This window comes from Phyllostomus discolor, chromosome 4 (genome assembly GCF_004126475.2).
Source record: "Phyllostomus discolor isolate MPI-MPIP mPhyDis1 chromosome 4, mPhyDis1.pri.v3, whole genome shotgun sequence".
Taxonomy (NCBI): Eukaryota; Metazoa; Chordata; class Mammalia; order Chiroptera; family Phyllostomidae; genus Phyllostomus; species Phyllostomus discolor.
This window is the reverse complement of record NC_040906.2, coordinates 85,044,695-85,058,983: the sequence shown is the minus strand read 5'-3', so window position 1 is coordinate 85,058,983 and position 14,289 is coordinate 85,044,695. Positions and strand designations below refer to the sequence as shown.

General features: G+C 38.7%; 1 long non-coding RNA gene across 1 annotated transcript; it reads right to left on the bottom strand.

The window, feature by feature from the left end:
- Positions 1–6,266: 6,266 nt before the first annotated feature.
- Positions 6,267–7,019, bottom strand: LOC118499880. The gene is made up of 2 exons (XR_004902424.1): positions 6,936–7,019; positions 6,267–6,415 (listed from the first exon to the last, which is right to left on the bottom strand). It is a non-coding gene; the product is annotated as an uncharacterized LOC118499880 (long non-coding RNA).
- Positions 7,020–14,289: the final 7,270 nt, after the last annotated feature.

The following is a 14,289-nucleotide window of genomic DNA, read 5'->3' as shown; positions in this document are numbered from 1 at the left end:
AAGGCAGTGGAGTAAGAGAGGAAATCTGGGAACTGTCTGTATAAAGTCTTTGATTTTCTTTAAACCTAAAACTGCTCTAAAAATAAAATTTAATAATTTAGAAAAAACTATATTCACAGAGGGAAGCAACACCTAATAATCCACATAACTGCCCAAAAGTGCTGTGTCTCATATAATTCCAAAATCTAAGCAGAGTCATGCAACCATTCTCAAATTTCAAAATTATACATAACCCAGGCCAGATTTTCTCTACACCTACTTTTTGGAATCTCCTTGTCTTCTGGATTAAGATCCTCTGCTTAAGGGTCATCTTGTTGGTGTTCATTGGCTATATTCTTGATTGAATAATCAAGCTATATACTGTATTTTATTGTGGGTATTGTCAGAATGTGGTGTATTTTGCTGATTTTAATAGTAATCTTATAGAATAGTCAGTCTTGTGATTTGATGAGATGCTTAAAAAGTCTATTGACCCAGAAAAAATTAATATATAGCTACCCAATTTTGGCATTGTTTAATTTATATAAGTAGATAGAAGTGTTGTGTGAGTTACTGCATCACTTCATATTTCATACTATGACATTTTAAAAAATGCATTTTTTCCTTGAATTGAAAAAAAATGCTAAACCTTGATGAGGAACTTCAGTGACAAACTGCTTTCCGCAAGAGCTTTTCATGCTTTTCCTTGAATAATTATGTGGTAATCATGATAATGAGAGAAGAGAGAGGTAAAGATGTATTGTTTTTGTCTTGCTGCTGTTATAAATTAGCATAAACTTAATGATTTTTAAACAACATGAATGTTTACCTTATGTATCTGAAGATCAAAAATACAAAGTGAGGCTTACTACAGGGGTAAAATCAAAGCATTGTCAGGGCATCATTCCTCTCATAGGCTCCAGGGGAGAATCTGTGCCTTGCTTTTTCTAGCCTACAAAGGCAACTTACATTCCTTAGCTTGTAGCCCTTTCCATTATGTTTATAACACCTCACTCCAATCTATGTTTTTCTCAATGCTGCTTTTTTTGCTATGATCCCTTTGTCTTATTTTTATAAGGACCTATGTCATTACATTGAATCAAACTGGGTAATTTCAGACTTCTGGCCAAGATCTAGGTGTAAGTAAATACACCTTGCCATGTTGCATAACCAAAGGACAACAACAAATTTAAAAACAAAATATAACCAGAACTGCAAAAAAATAATTGAACTGTGTGGAAGTCCAACAACCAAGGAATAAAGAACAAACATTCATCCAGACTGGTAGGAGGGGTGGAGATGGGCAGGCAGGGTGGAGAAGAATCACAGCAAGATGGTACCTGGAGGACCGGGACAGGTGAGGCGGTGACTAGTGAAGTGAAAGGTCCCACATTTGCATGCAGATAAGCTGGGAGGAACAACTGGGGAGTAAGACAGAATATGCAGCCAATGTAGGGAAATAAAGCCTCAAAACCTCTGACTGAAAAAAAAATCTGTGAGGGTTAAGGTGGTGGGAGACTCTCCTAACCTTACAGGGGAGTATGGTGGAGAGACCCACAGAGTCCTAGAATGTACATAAACCCACCCACCAGGTAATCAGCACCAGAAAGGCCCAATTTGCTTGTAGGTAGTGGAGGAGGTGACTGAAAGCCTGTGGATAGTTGAACAAGTGGCATTGTTCCCTCTTGGACCCTTCCCCCATATGCAGTGCCACAATGCAGTGATGTGGGTTGCACTTCCCTAGCGAATACCTAAGGCCCCACCTCTTACTATGTAACAGGCACCCAAGACAAAGAAATATGACCCAGATCAAAGAACAGACCAAAGCTCCAAAAAAATACAACTAAGCAATGAAGAGCTAGCCCACATATCAGAGGCACAGTTCACAACACTGGTAATCAAGATGCTCACCGAAATGGTTGAGTATGGTCACAAAATACAGGAAAAAGTGAAGGCTATGAAAAGTGAAAAACAGGAAAATGTACAGGGAACCAAGAGTGACAGGAAGGAAACCAGGACTTAAATCAATGGTTTCATGCAGAAAAAAGAAATAAGCATTCGACCAGAATAGAATGAAGAAACATGAATTCCAAAAACATGAGGAGAGGTTTAGGAACCTCTGGGACAACTTTAAACATTCCAACATCTGAATTGTAAGGTTGCCAGAAGGAGAAGAGGAAAAGCAAGAAATTAAAAACACATTTGGAAAAATAATGAAGGAGGACTTCCCTAATTTGACAAAGGAAATAGACTTCCAGGAAGTTCAGGAAGCTCAGAGAGTCCCAAAGAAGTTGGACTCAAGAAAACACACACCAAGGCATATCATAATTACATTTCCCAAGATTAAAGATAAGGAGAGAATCTTAAAAGCAGCAAGAGAAAAGGAGACAGTTACCTACAAAGGAATCCCCATAAGACTGTCAGCTTATTTCTCAAAAGAAACCTTGCAGGCAAGAAGAGGCTGGAAAGAAGTACTCCAAGTCATGAAAGGCAAGGACCTACTTCCAAGATTCCTCTATCCAGCAAAGCTTTCATTTAGAATGGAAGGGCAGATAAAGTGCTTTCCAGATAAGGTCAAGTTAAAGGAGTTCCTCATCATCAAGCCCTTATTACATGAAATATTAAAGGGACTTACCTAAGTAAAAGAAGAATATCAAAATATGAACAGTAAAATGACAACAAACTCACAACTATCAACAACGGAACCTAAGGAAAAACAAAAACAAAAACGAACAAAGCAAACAACTAGAATAGGAACAGATTCATGGAAATAGAGATATCATGGAGTATTATCAGTGGTGAGGGGGTACAGAGAATGGGGGAAAAGGTACAGGGAAAAAGAAGCATAAATGGTAGGTATGAAATAGACAGGGAGAAGTTAAGTATAGTATAAGAAATGGAGAAGACAGAGAACTTATATATACAATCCATGGATATGAACAAGGTGAGATAATGATGGTCAGGTGGAGTACAGAGTGGAGGGGAATAAAGGGAAGGAAAAAAGTGGGTCAACAGTAACAGTATAATAAATAAAATATATTAAAATACAAAAAAACAAGCTGGGTAATTTGAAATAACTACCCTATATCAAGAATGATAACTTAATCATATCTGCAAAGGACCCTTTTCTCTGTCTATTCCTTAGGATTAGGATGTAGACATCTTTGGGAACCTGTTATTCCCCTATAGAGAGGGCTAGATCAGAAGGTGGGTAGATAGTTTATCTGACTGAGGAATAGAAAGAGAGTCAGGAGAAAGAAGGGAGTTAAAAAATAAGAAGAGTTTCCTGAAAAAAATAAATAATTAAATAAGAATTAAACATGTATTGCTAAAACCTAAGTACACACTTAATATGAGAGTTATTTTAATTACATTTATAGTTAAGACATGCTATTTGAATTATACAAAATATAGATATTAAATTACTCTGTTGTGCTTCCTTGGATATTATAACAAGGAATATGGGAATTCATTTTCAGATTCAGTTTGTCATGCAGCTCTACAATTTATAAAGAATTTGTGGAGAAAAAGATTGAATAATATGATTTGACTGCATTATGCAAATTAACTTTTAGTTTCCTGTCTATGTTCAATTTATGAACAGAAAGTTTACACATTTCCTCAAAAATTAATTAAAATTTTCTTTCACTTTTCCAAAAAGAGATGTGATTATAATAAACATGATATAAATAATTTTCTATTCCAAAATATCATTTACAAAGAAGTTGTGATTTTAAACAAATTATGTTTCTTATTTTAAACAAATTGTATTATTGTTCTATGTCAAAAAATAAGTTTTAGTGGAGGGACAAACCTGAATTAGAATCATGTACCTGTCACTTAATAATAATTTAACCTGTCTTAATTTTCTTACTTGCACAAGGGTATAATAATGCTTTCCTCATTAGTATTTTTATAGTAGATAGGATAATATATGAATAATATGTGAGAGTTAATAATAATCATTATTTATTAACTTACTTCGAGAAGCTCAGTGAATGGTAATCAGAATTAAATAAACACATAATACCCATTATTGAGAAAGTACAATGTGTCAAGCATTGGGTTGGAGCTGATAAAACCAAGAATACATATCTTTAGAATAGAACTTAGTCTTCATTTTCCATGCTGAACCTCTAGCACTTTGCTCAATTCCTGCAACAAAGTAGGTTTCTAATTAGTGTATATTTAATCAATACATGGACAAATGGTACATAACTAATTCAATCAAAATTATCACTGTACAATGATGACATAAAATAAATGTTTACAGTAAAAATTATAACTTTGTGCCTAAAAGGAGCGTTGAGAGCTAGATAGGTACCACTTTGCAGGAGAAGAATTTCTGATTATCTACTAGGTGAAAAAGTAAAAGAAGTACATTTCAAGGAAGAGGAAATTTACATGTGAAGGAAGAAGAGAACAGAGATCTAATGTGGAAGGTAAACTAGTTTAAAACATTTATACTGGGAAACACAGAACAAGATGGGGTAGACAGTTTGAAGTGTTCACCCCTTTACTAGAAAAATATTAGAGGGATAGAAGATGGTGGCCAAGTAGATGGAAGCTGAGTCCACTTGCTCTTGCCCAGAATTTGGATACTTGGCTCATCTTCCCAAAAATAAACTGAACATTCAATGGAATCTTAAGTGATATGAAGTTTGGAAACCAAGAATACAGAAAATCCTTCACAATGAGCAGTAAGGAGATTTGATAAGTTGAAGGGGAAGTGCCTCGTGTGTGGTGCTTGCAGCTGCAGAAAGCCTGGTCAGAGATTACAGTTTTGCATCTCCCTCTCCTACCAGGGCAGAAAAACCCAGACCTAGGCCTAGAGTGACTTGGATACACAAACTTAGGGAGATCCAGACTACAAACATACACACACAGAGCAACATACTCATTTGCAGTAGCAAATGCCAAAAGGGAGACTGCTAGAGAGGGGCGAGGGAGGGGGTGGATTCTATCTGCATCTGGGTTGGGCAGAGGAGGCAGACTCCAGCCACCTGTGACAATGAAAGAATTTTGGCTTTTTGGAGAAGTGGTGTGTATGGAAAGCTAGACAGTGACTCAATGCTGCAGTGGGAGTGCCCAGACATACTTTTTAAAAGGGAAACTGAGGTGCAACTGCCCTGCCAACAAGGGGAAAGGATTAAGTGTGTTGTTGGCTCCCACTGAAAGAAGTTGGGCAGAGAAATCAGAAAGGTGCACAGAGAAGGGATTTCTGGGTCCCAGCTCAGCATAGCTGGCAGGCCAGAGGCTATACAGTGTATAAAGTTTGGGACTTTGTTTGCTTCAAGGGCAGTGGGCTGGCAACTGGATGGGCTGGAGCTGAGCACCAGAGATTATTTACAGCCATACAGAGCCCACTTTCCCAGGGGAGATCAAACCTCCAGGAAGGGAAGGACATACCCAGCCCCCAACTCCTATGGGAGCACAAGCACCACCAACCAGGGTGGTTCTGCAAAACAGGCAGGAAAGGCTCAAGGACCCCTGTCAAGATGTGTATCCACAAAAGAAAGGCAGAAAGAAAAATGGTTAAGGGCCCATTTTGAACTTTTCATGTGGAAGCAAAGTTCTCTGGTTCTTAGGGCCCTATTCCACTGAGGCCAGCAAACCTGGGAGGTCAGAAATTGGTGCAGCAAGGGGGAATCAGAGCTACAATCTGCCTCAGCTCACACACATACCTGCCATCAGCACCAAGCAGCAAAGACCTGACCCTCTTAAACAGACAGGGCCCTCCCTTGAGAGAGACAGCTAATGAATGCATCAGAAACCATACATTATTGGAAACAGGCTGGGGAGGACCAAGGTGGTGCAGGTGGATAGGGAACACAGCCACTATTTTCCCAGGAGACTGAACAGTGCCTCCCAGGGGAGACCCAGGAATACCACCCTCCCAATTGAAACAGAAGCTCCCTCTAGAGGCAGATGAAGGTGATACAGGTAGTGCTGCCAGAAGTTAGATAACCCACCCCTAGATCTAGAGCTGATAAAAAGCGCCAATCCAGAAAAAGACAAAAGGCAAACACCAAACTCTGCTGAGATGAATACCACTTCATTTTTCTTCAGAATTTGCATTATTTTTTTCATTTCTTTCACATAGTCTTTAATATTTCTTCTTTGTATTCAACTGTATTCCAACTAATTCACTATTCTTTGTTTTTTATTTTTATTCTTTTTGTTTAAACTTTTATGATTTTATTTTATTTTTATTTCAAGTCTCACATTGTACCCTTCCCTTGTCTTACTTCATTTTGCCTTCTTCCTCCCCTTTCTTATATTCATTGTAAATTTTATTTCCCACCACACTATGCCTTGTTCCTATCCTTTACTCTTAATATTTGTCCTCCCTGTATCCTCTCAAAATCAGTCTTCCTTCCTCTAGTCAGCTGACATTATTTTTCTCCTTCTTATAATATTCTTATTTTCTTTCCACCTTTATAAATTGTGGCTTGTTTGGCATGGATATGGTTATTGCTGTTCTTCAACTATATTTCTATTTGCTCCCTATTTTTTTCTTAATTTCAAATCTCATCAGTTACTCTCTCCCTGTCTTGCTCCATTTTGCATTCTTCCTGCCATCAATCACTTGAATTTGGAATTTTATTATTTCTCCTTTCTTACCCTGGATTCTATTCCTTACTCTTATCTCTCTTCCTTCTGTCCTCTCAAAATCATTTTTCTTTACAGTAGACATCACATTTTCACTTTTCTCTTTTGTACAATATTCTTATTCTCTTTATACATTTATCATTCTTTTTCTTTTTAAAATTTTATTTATTTATTTTTAGAGAGGGAAGGGAGGGAGATAGAGAGAGAGAGAGAGACATCAATGTGCGGTTGCTGGGGTTTATGGCCTGCAACCCAGGCATGACCCTAGCTGGGAATCGAACCTGGGACACTTTGGTTCCCAGCCTGTGCTCAACCCACTGAGCTATGCCAGCCAGGGCTTATACCTTTATTATTCTTTGCTCAGCTGTCATTGTAATTGACCCTGTTGTGGTTTCTCTGAAATTTTGTTCCCTTTGGTTCACTATTTTAAAATTTATTTCAAGCCTCAGATTATACTCTTCCCTTTTCTTACACCATTTTGCTATCACCTTTCCCCATTTTAGTTACACTTTAATTTTTTCTCTTTCTTTGCCTTATTTCTATTCCCTACTCTTATTTTTGCTCCTCCTTTCTCCTGCTCAACATCATTTCTCTCCCCTATAGTCATCTCATAATCTTTTTCTCCTATATTGTGTATTATTTCTTAACCCCTTCCCTACTTTATTAATCCATGTTCAATTACTGTTGATATTATTGCTGATGAAGTAAGGGGGGAGTTTTGATGGCATGAGTTTGGATGGGAGTAGTATAGCATTATTAACCAGCACCTGTAAAATAACTTACAAGATGTGGAAATAGTTGTAACTATCAGTAAGCAAGTTGAGGGGAGAACCCACCAATGAATGAGCCATCAATAATCAAATTCCAAGTACAAGAGAGTTCACTTAAACTGAAATAGAAACCCTAGAGCATCCAGGTCAGGAAATCAAAGAGTCTGAATGACTGAGTATCCCAGAACTCCTGCCAGAGAAGTGCACCCTATGAAGACAGGCAGGCAAAGCAGAACAACTTGAGATGAAGAAACAAACAAAAACTGTCACCTAAAATAGGGAGACAAAGAAACAACCCCCAATTGAAAGAAATAGAGCAGTCCCCAGAAAAAGTTAAATGAAGTATAGGAATGCCATCTATCAGACATAGATTTCAAAAAAAACATGGTAATAAGGATGTTGAAGAAAGGTTGAGGTCCACTCTGCCTGGTCTCAGGAAGCTGTAACCCCCCCATGGCTAAGGCTGAGTAAGAGACCTCTGGACCAGGAGACAGTAAGGAGACAAAACTTTTTTCCCTGGCATGAACACTGCCTGTTCTGTGCTGGCCCCCAAAGCTTGATCAGTTAGCCAATGATGGGTAAGATTTCCCAAGGGGGGAATCATCTAAGACAGGCATGATCACATGGAGTCCTCAGGGAAGAGACTAAGGGGGCTATGGAAATGAAGGGGTGATTGACATTGACCCCTGCCCCCTCAGCTTTGTCAAAGCCTGAGTCCTTGAGAAATCTAAGTCTCCTGGCTGCCTTTGTCTCCTCTGCCAACTCAGGCCTGTGGAAATAAGAGGGGTGATGCAGTCCAGACCAGAGTCAGTGGACCCCAGGGGTAATCAGGCCTGAAACATAGCATATGCAAGATCCTGTGAGATCTGATTGCTGGAGGATGCTCTTGAATTAGAGGCAGGGGCAGGAAATCAAACTATCCTTTTAGGTCTTGTAGTTTTTTTAAGTGATAAACCCCAAAATCTCAGCCTAGAATCCCAGCGAGAGATCTGCCAGCCAATTTGAAAACTATCTACTTGTTTTATCTTCCCTGCCAGACTGTAATCCACAAACTGCATTTGTATTCTTAATAAAAACCTACTCAAGTGGCAACTCGTGGCTCTCTCCACTAGAGAGAGTAGCCGTTTCATCCCTATTTCTCCACAGGACTCGGTTGTCTGTGTGTATGTTTTTCTTGTGTTTTGACAAGCATCTGCAGCAGTGATGGATACTGCTGGCTGGTATCCATTACAAAGGAGGTCAGTGATAATGATGAGGAACTGAGTGGCAAGTAAATAGCATGAAAAAGAAATCATAACTATAAGCAAAACCAGGAAAAATGAAGAATACAATATCTGAAATAAAACTACACACAAAAAGGAATTGCAAGCAGACTGGATGAAGCAGCAGACCAAATCAGGGAGCTGCAAGACAAAACGGAAAGAGATATCCAGGTAAAGCAACAAAAGAAAAAAGACTCAAAAATTATGAGGGTAGTTTAAGGCAACTTCAGGATATCATGAAACATTTGCATCATAGGAACACCAGAAAGAGAAGAAAAAGAGCAAAGGATAGAAAACCTGTTTGATAAAAAATGACAGAAAATTTCCATAATTTGTTGAGGGAAAAGGTCATGCAAGTTAAGAAAGCATGAGGGTCCCAATCAAGATGAACCCAAAGAGGCCTACTCCAAGACATAGCCAATCTTCTGAGGAACAGAGTGAACACCCAATGGAATCCCAGCTTAAATGAAGTTTGGAGGCAAACAAATTGTAGAGGACATTTAAAAACAGATGGTAAGGGGATTGTGCTGGGACAGTAAAGTCCCTGGGATCTGCTCAAGGACTTCAGCTGCTGGGGCCCCTGCCCAGTGCTTGCTGCAGGATACTTGGAGGATAGTTAGATCGCCAGTTCCCTCCCCTACCAGAGCAGGGAAGGCAGCCCAGAACCAGGAGAGACCTGGATGCTGAAAGTTGCTGGGGGGAACAGAAAAAGTGGAAGACACACAAAGGTGGTGTATACCAGCTGAGACTGTGGATGCCAGTTAGGTCATTACAAGAGAAACTGGGGAGCTGGCAACACCTGGAAATTGGAGAAGAGATGGGCTGTGTTGAACCCTACCTGGATAGTCTCCAGACTGGTTAGAAAATTGGGCTGTGTAAAAAACCGGATATTTGTTAAGAATGGTGGGCATAAACAAGAGGTTTTACTCAAAAGAAAAATAAAAAGGCTCACAGTCACTTTGTAAGGTACCCTTGTGCAACAGCTGGCTCACCCCCAGGGTGATTTGAGTTGCATACTTGTGCTTGGCTCAGGCCACATTCCCAACAGTGGATTTGAGCTCTGTGCCTGCACTAGACTCTAGCTGAGAGCCTGGCAGCTGAGATGAGCCACTCTTCTGGAGGCTCACAGGTGCCACCTGCTCTGATGATTCTGGCAGCTCTCAGCACCACTCTCCCCTAATCTAGAGATTAGGAGACTTCTTAGTGATAGAATGAGGACTCAGGCTATGACAAAGCTGAGGGGCGAGGGTCCATTACCCTCTTTTGCTATAGTCCCCCAAGTCCCTCCTGGGGGGTCCCCATGATTGTGCCTGTCTTAGGTCATCCCTCCTTTGAGGAATCTTACCAGTCGTTGGCTAACCAATTATGCATTGGGGGACAGGCAGGGTGAAATAAAAGAGGCAGGAGCAGCACCCCTGCCAGGGAGATAAGCTTTGTTACCTTAGTGGCTTTTGGTCCAAAGGTCTCTCACTCAGCCTTAGCCATGGGTGGGTTACAGCTTCTGAAACAAAGCAGGGCAGTTCCCAACACTTTGCAAAATTCCTTTTTTGTCTTTCATTCTTTTTTTTTTTTCATTTATTTTCTCTCTCTCTCTCTCTCTTTCTCTCTCTCTCTCTCTCTCTCTTTGAAGGACATCTCGGATGTTTTAGGACATAAGCATTTTATTTTGCCCCATTTAGACATATACTTGATGATATATTTCCATATTTTTAAAACTGTTTCAGTTGGTTGCAATTCTAATTCTGTTAGATATTTGATTAAAGGTAATACTATGGTAAAATATACATTTTTGCAGGAATATAGGCATATTTTCACCATTAATTTATTTCACATGATTTAGTGTCAGCTGTGCATTGGGCAGGCTTCTGCTACATGCAGAGACTACAGTGGAAGACTGAACTTAATGTCTGGCCTGTGAAACTTCTGTTTATTGGGAAAATTATATAAAAACAGAAAAATCATGAGAAAAGTTTCTGCTTCAAATTGTTATTTTTTATAAATGAATCTGAATATAACGCAATTCTTAATAAACTTTCATAATATTCTAGCTTCAGGCCAAACTACTTTTACCTAAGTGCCACTGCATGAGAAGTTTATGAGAGACCAATAACATTTTCATAAACATCTTGTTTTCTTTATTTTTAGTCTGGGGTAGAAATAGACACAATTTCTATATAGTTACCAAGACTCTCAGATTGTAAGAATCTACATTTGCTACACTCACTCTACATTATCCTTAGTTTTATTCTTTTGCTTTCTGAAATAGCAGTGATGGTCTAAGGAGAATCCTATGCAACCTGAAAGTATTGGCAAACACATCTGATCTTTGATACAAGGATTATATTAATTCACAGAGTTCAAGCACCTCATAACATTTTTGATGAATCAATAGATCTAGCACAGGAATTCAATTTATTGTTGAATTGCACACCTCTGAGATGAGGGCAACTTTGGGATTCATCTTACTTCAAAGGTTTCATGAAGGATGAGCGTGTCTACACTGTAATGGGCTACTGCTTTTATTTTTAATTGTAGATATATAAGAAGGTACAAATATAATATATGGAGCTTAGGTTGCCCTTCACTTAGTATACCCACTTGTTTTTTTTTTTTTTTTAAGATTTTATTTATTTATTTTTAGAGAGGGAAGGGAGGGAGGGAGAGGGAGAGAGAGAGAGACATCAATGTGCGGTTGCTGGGGGTTATGGCCTGCAACCTAGGAACGTACCCTGGCTGGGAATCGAACCTGGGACACTTTGGTTCCCAGCCCGCACTCAATCCACTGAGCTCCGCCAGCCAGGGCAGTATGCCCACTTGTTAAATACGAAAAGCAACAAATTAATGGTAGTACAGTACTGTTAATTAGACTACAGATCTTACTTGGTTTTCACCATTATTTATATGAACCCATTGTATGTGTGTATGCATGTGAATGTTTAGTACCATGGCAATTTTTCTCATAAATCAATTTTTGTAGTTACCACTAAAATCAAGATACATATCTGGATCATCACCATAATGGAGCTCTTTACAATACCACTTTATATCTGCAACACCCCAAATCATTCCTCTCTTTGCTCCCTTGAAACCACAAATATATTCTCCATATCCGTAGTTTTGTAATTTGAAGTGTTATACACATAGACACTTTATAACTCATATTAATTATTTTATTTTATTCTTTTTACTTTTCATTCTTCCAGTAGTCCTGCAACAATCTCACCATCTAAGGCCACTTTCCACTAGAGCATAATACATATGAAAAAATAATTTGTTTGTTTTACTTAAAACTCCTCAAGTATCTTTTGGACAGTGGGAAGCTTCTAATCAGTTTAAAGTCCCTGAGCCACACACCCGAGCTTGACTTGTGCTGCTTGCCCAGAGGATGAGTGGCACCATCCTCTCCCAGTGGTTCACTGGCACTGCTTGCCCAGTGGTGGGCTCCAGCCACACTGGGCTCTAAAGAGTTAGGAGGAAGCACACTGCAAGGACCTCAGCACAACTGGTAGATTAAAGACTCAGGCCTGGCACAGATGGACAGTGAGGACCCAGAAGCTTAAGGAGTACCTGGGATGGAGGCTGGACAGCTGTGAATATTGTGGCCTGAACCTGGCCCGCACCCTCACAAAACTGTAGGAAAGGAGAAAAATGAAGCCCAGCCCCCTCTTCTTGTGGCATTCAGGAAGACCAACAGAATTCACTCAATTGGTTTAAAGTCAGCAGGAGGCTTATTTTTTTTATTTTCCGCCAAGTGAGCCAATAAGATCTGGAGTTGTGAAAGGTCCACAGACAGATCCAAAGGTGAAGCACAAGGCTAACCACGAAAACTGAGAAACTGAGAGAAATTTCACTTCACAATCCTATAAAACTGGTATTTTATTGTTTATTTGTATTATTTTTTTTCATTTTTTTACTTCTTTTATTAGTATTTTTTATTTCTCTTCCTTCTGTTTAGTTTTGTTCATTTTATTTCTCTGATTAATTACATTGTTTGACTGGTTTTCTTTATTCTCTTTTTTATATTGTATTTTAATTTTTCTTCTTTCACTTCACTCAGGTTCCAAAAACACACTACTCTTGATTGTTTACTTTCTATTCTTGTTATACAAATCTTATATTTTTTGTTATATTATTGTTGTTCCAGTACTGTTGTGAATAACTGTTGTTCCATACAATTGGACATACTATACAGCAACTCTCCCTGATCTTAACCCATTTCATTTTATTCTTGAGTTTTATTACTGTTGTGGTGAACTCTATTTTCTCCCACACTACTCCTACTTTGTATCTTTTACTCTCACTATAATATCATCATCTAACCTTGCACAAGCGTTCGGTTTTCTGGATTCAGCTCACACCCCTCCTCCCCTCTAACAAGAGTCTTACCTCTCTTTACCTTTTATAAAAAGTGGCTAGTTGGGTGAAATATCATGGCTAATGTTGTACTTATCCAAAGGATTTCCTATCTTTTCTCTACTTGTTGATACTTTAAATCGCATAGTATACTCTCCCACTGTCTTAGTACATTTTACCTACACCCTGCCACTGACCACATACAAGAATAGATGGGAGGTGTAAGTGTCAGTATATCCACTGAAAGAGAGAGCCCATGAAAAATGGAGCCACCAAAAAGTAAATACCCAAGTATAAGAGAGCCCACACAAAAAGAAGAAAGGGCAAAACTAGAACATCCATACAAGAAGATCAAAGAGACCACACCTCTGAAAAGAGACCACACCACTGAATCTCATAGAATTCATGCCATAGAAGTTCACCCTACAAACACACCTGGCAAAATGAAACATCAGAAAGCACAGAAACAAACAAAAAGGGTCACTTAAAATGGGGACACATAAAAAGAACCTGAAATCAAAAGCAATGGAAGACTCCCTACTAAAAGAGCTAAGTGAAAAGAAGGTAAGCAAACTATCAGATACAGAATTCAAAATAATGGTTACAAGGTTGCTCAAGGAACTCACAGACAACTATAAGGAACTAAGTGAGAACTTAACAAAAGTATGAAAAAGGAAATAGAAACTATAAACAAAAACCAGGAGGAAATGAACAATACAATTTCAGAAGTTAAAAAATAACACACTAGAAGCAGTCATAAGCAGGATGGTTAAAGCAAAAGACCGAATTAGTGAGCTAGAAGACAAAGTGGAAAGAAACACCCAGATAGGGCAGGTGCACAAAACAAGACTAAAAGAAATATGAAGATAGCTTAAGGTAATTCCAAGATAACATGAAATGCAACAACATTTGAATCATGGGAATACCAGAAGGAGAAGAAAAAAAAACAAGGGATACAAACCCTATTTGAAAAAACAATGACAGAAAACTTTCAACACCTGGAGAGGGAAAACATCATTCATTTGGAGGAAGCACAGAGAGTCCCAATCAAAGTGAGTCCAAAGATAACAATTCCAAGACGTATCATAATTAAAATGCCAAGTGTTAAAGGAAAGGAGATCATCTTAAAAGCAGCAAGGGAGAAACAAGAAGTAACAGACAAAGGGGATATGATAAGACTAGTGCATGATTTCATAACAAAAACACTCCAATCCAGGAGAGAATGTCAAAAGATATAACACATAATGAAAAAATTGCCTGAAACCAAGATTACACTACCCATCAAGGTGCTCAATTAAAATGCAATGTGAAAT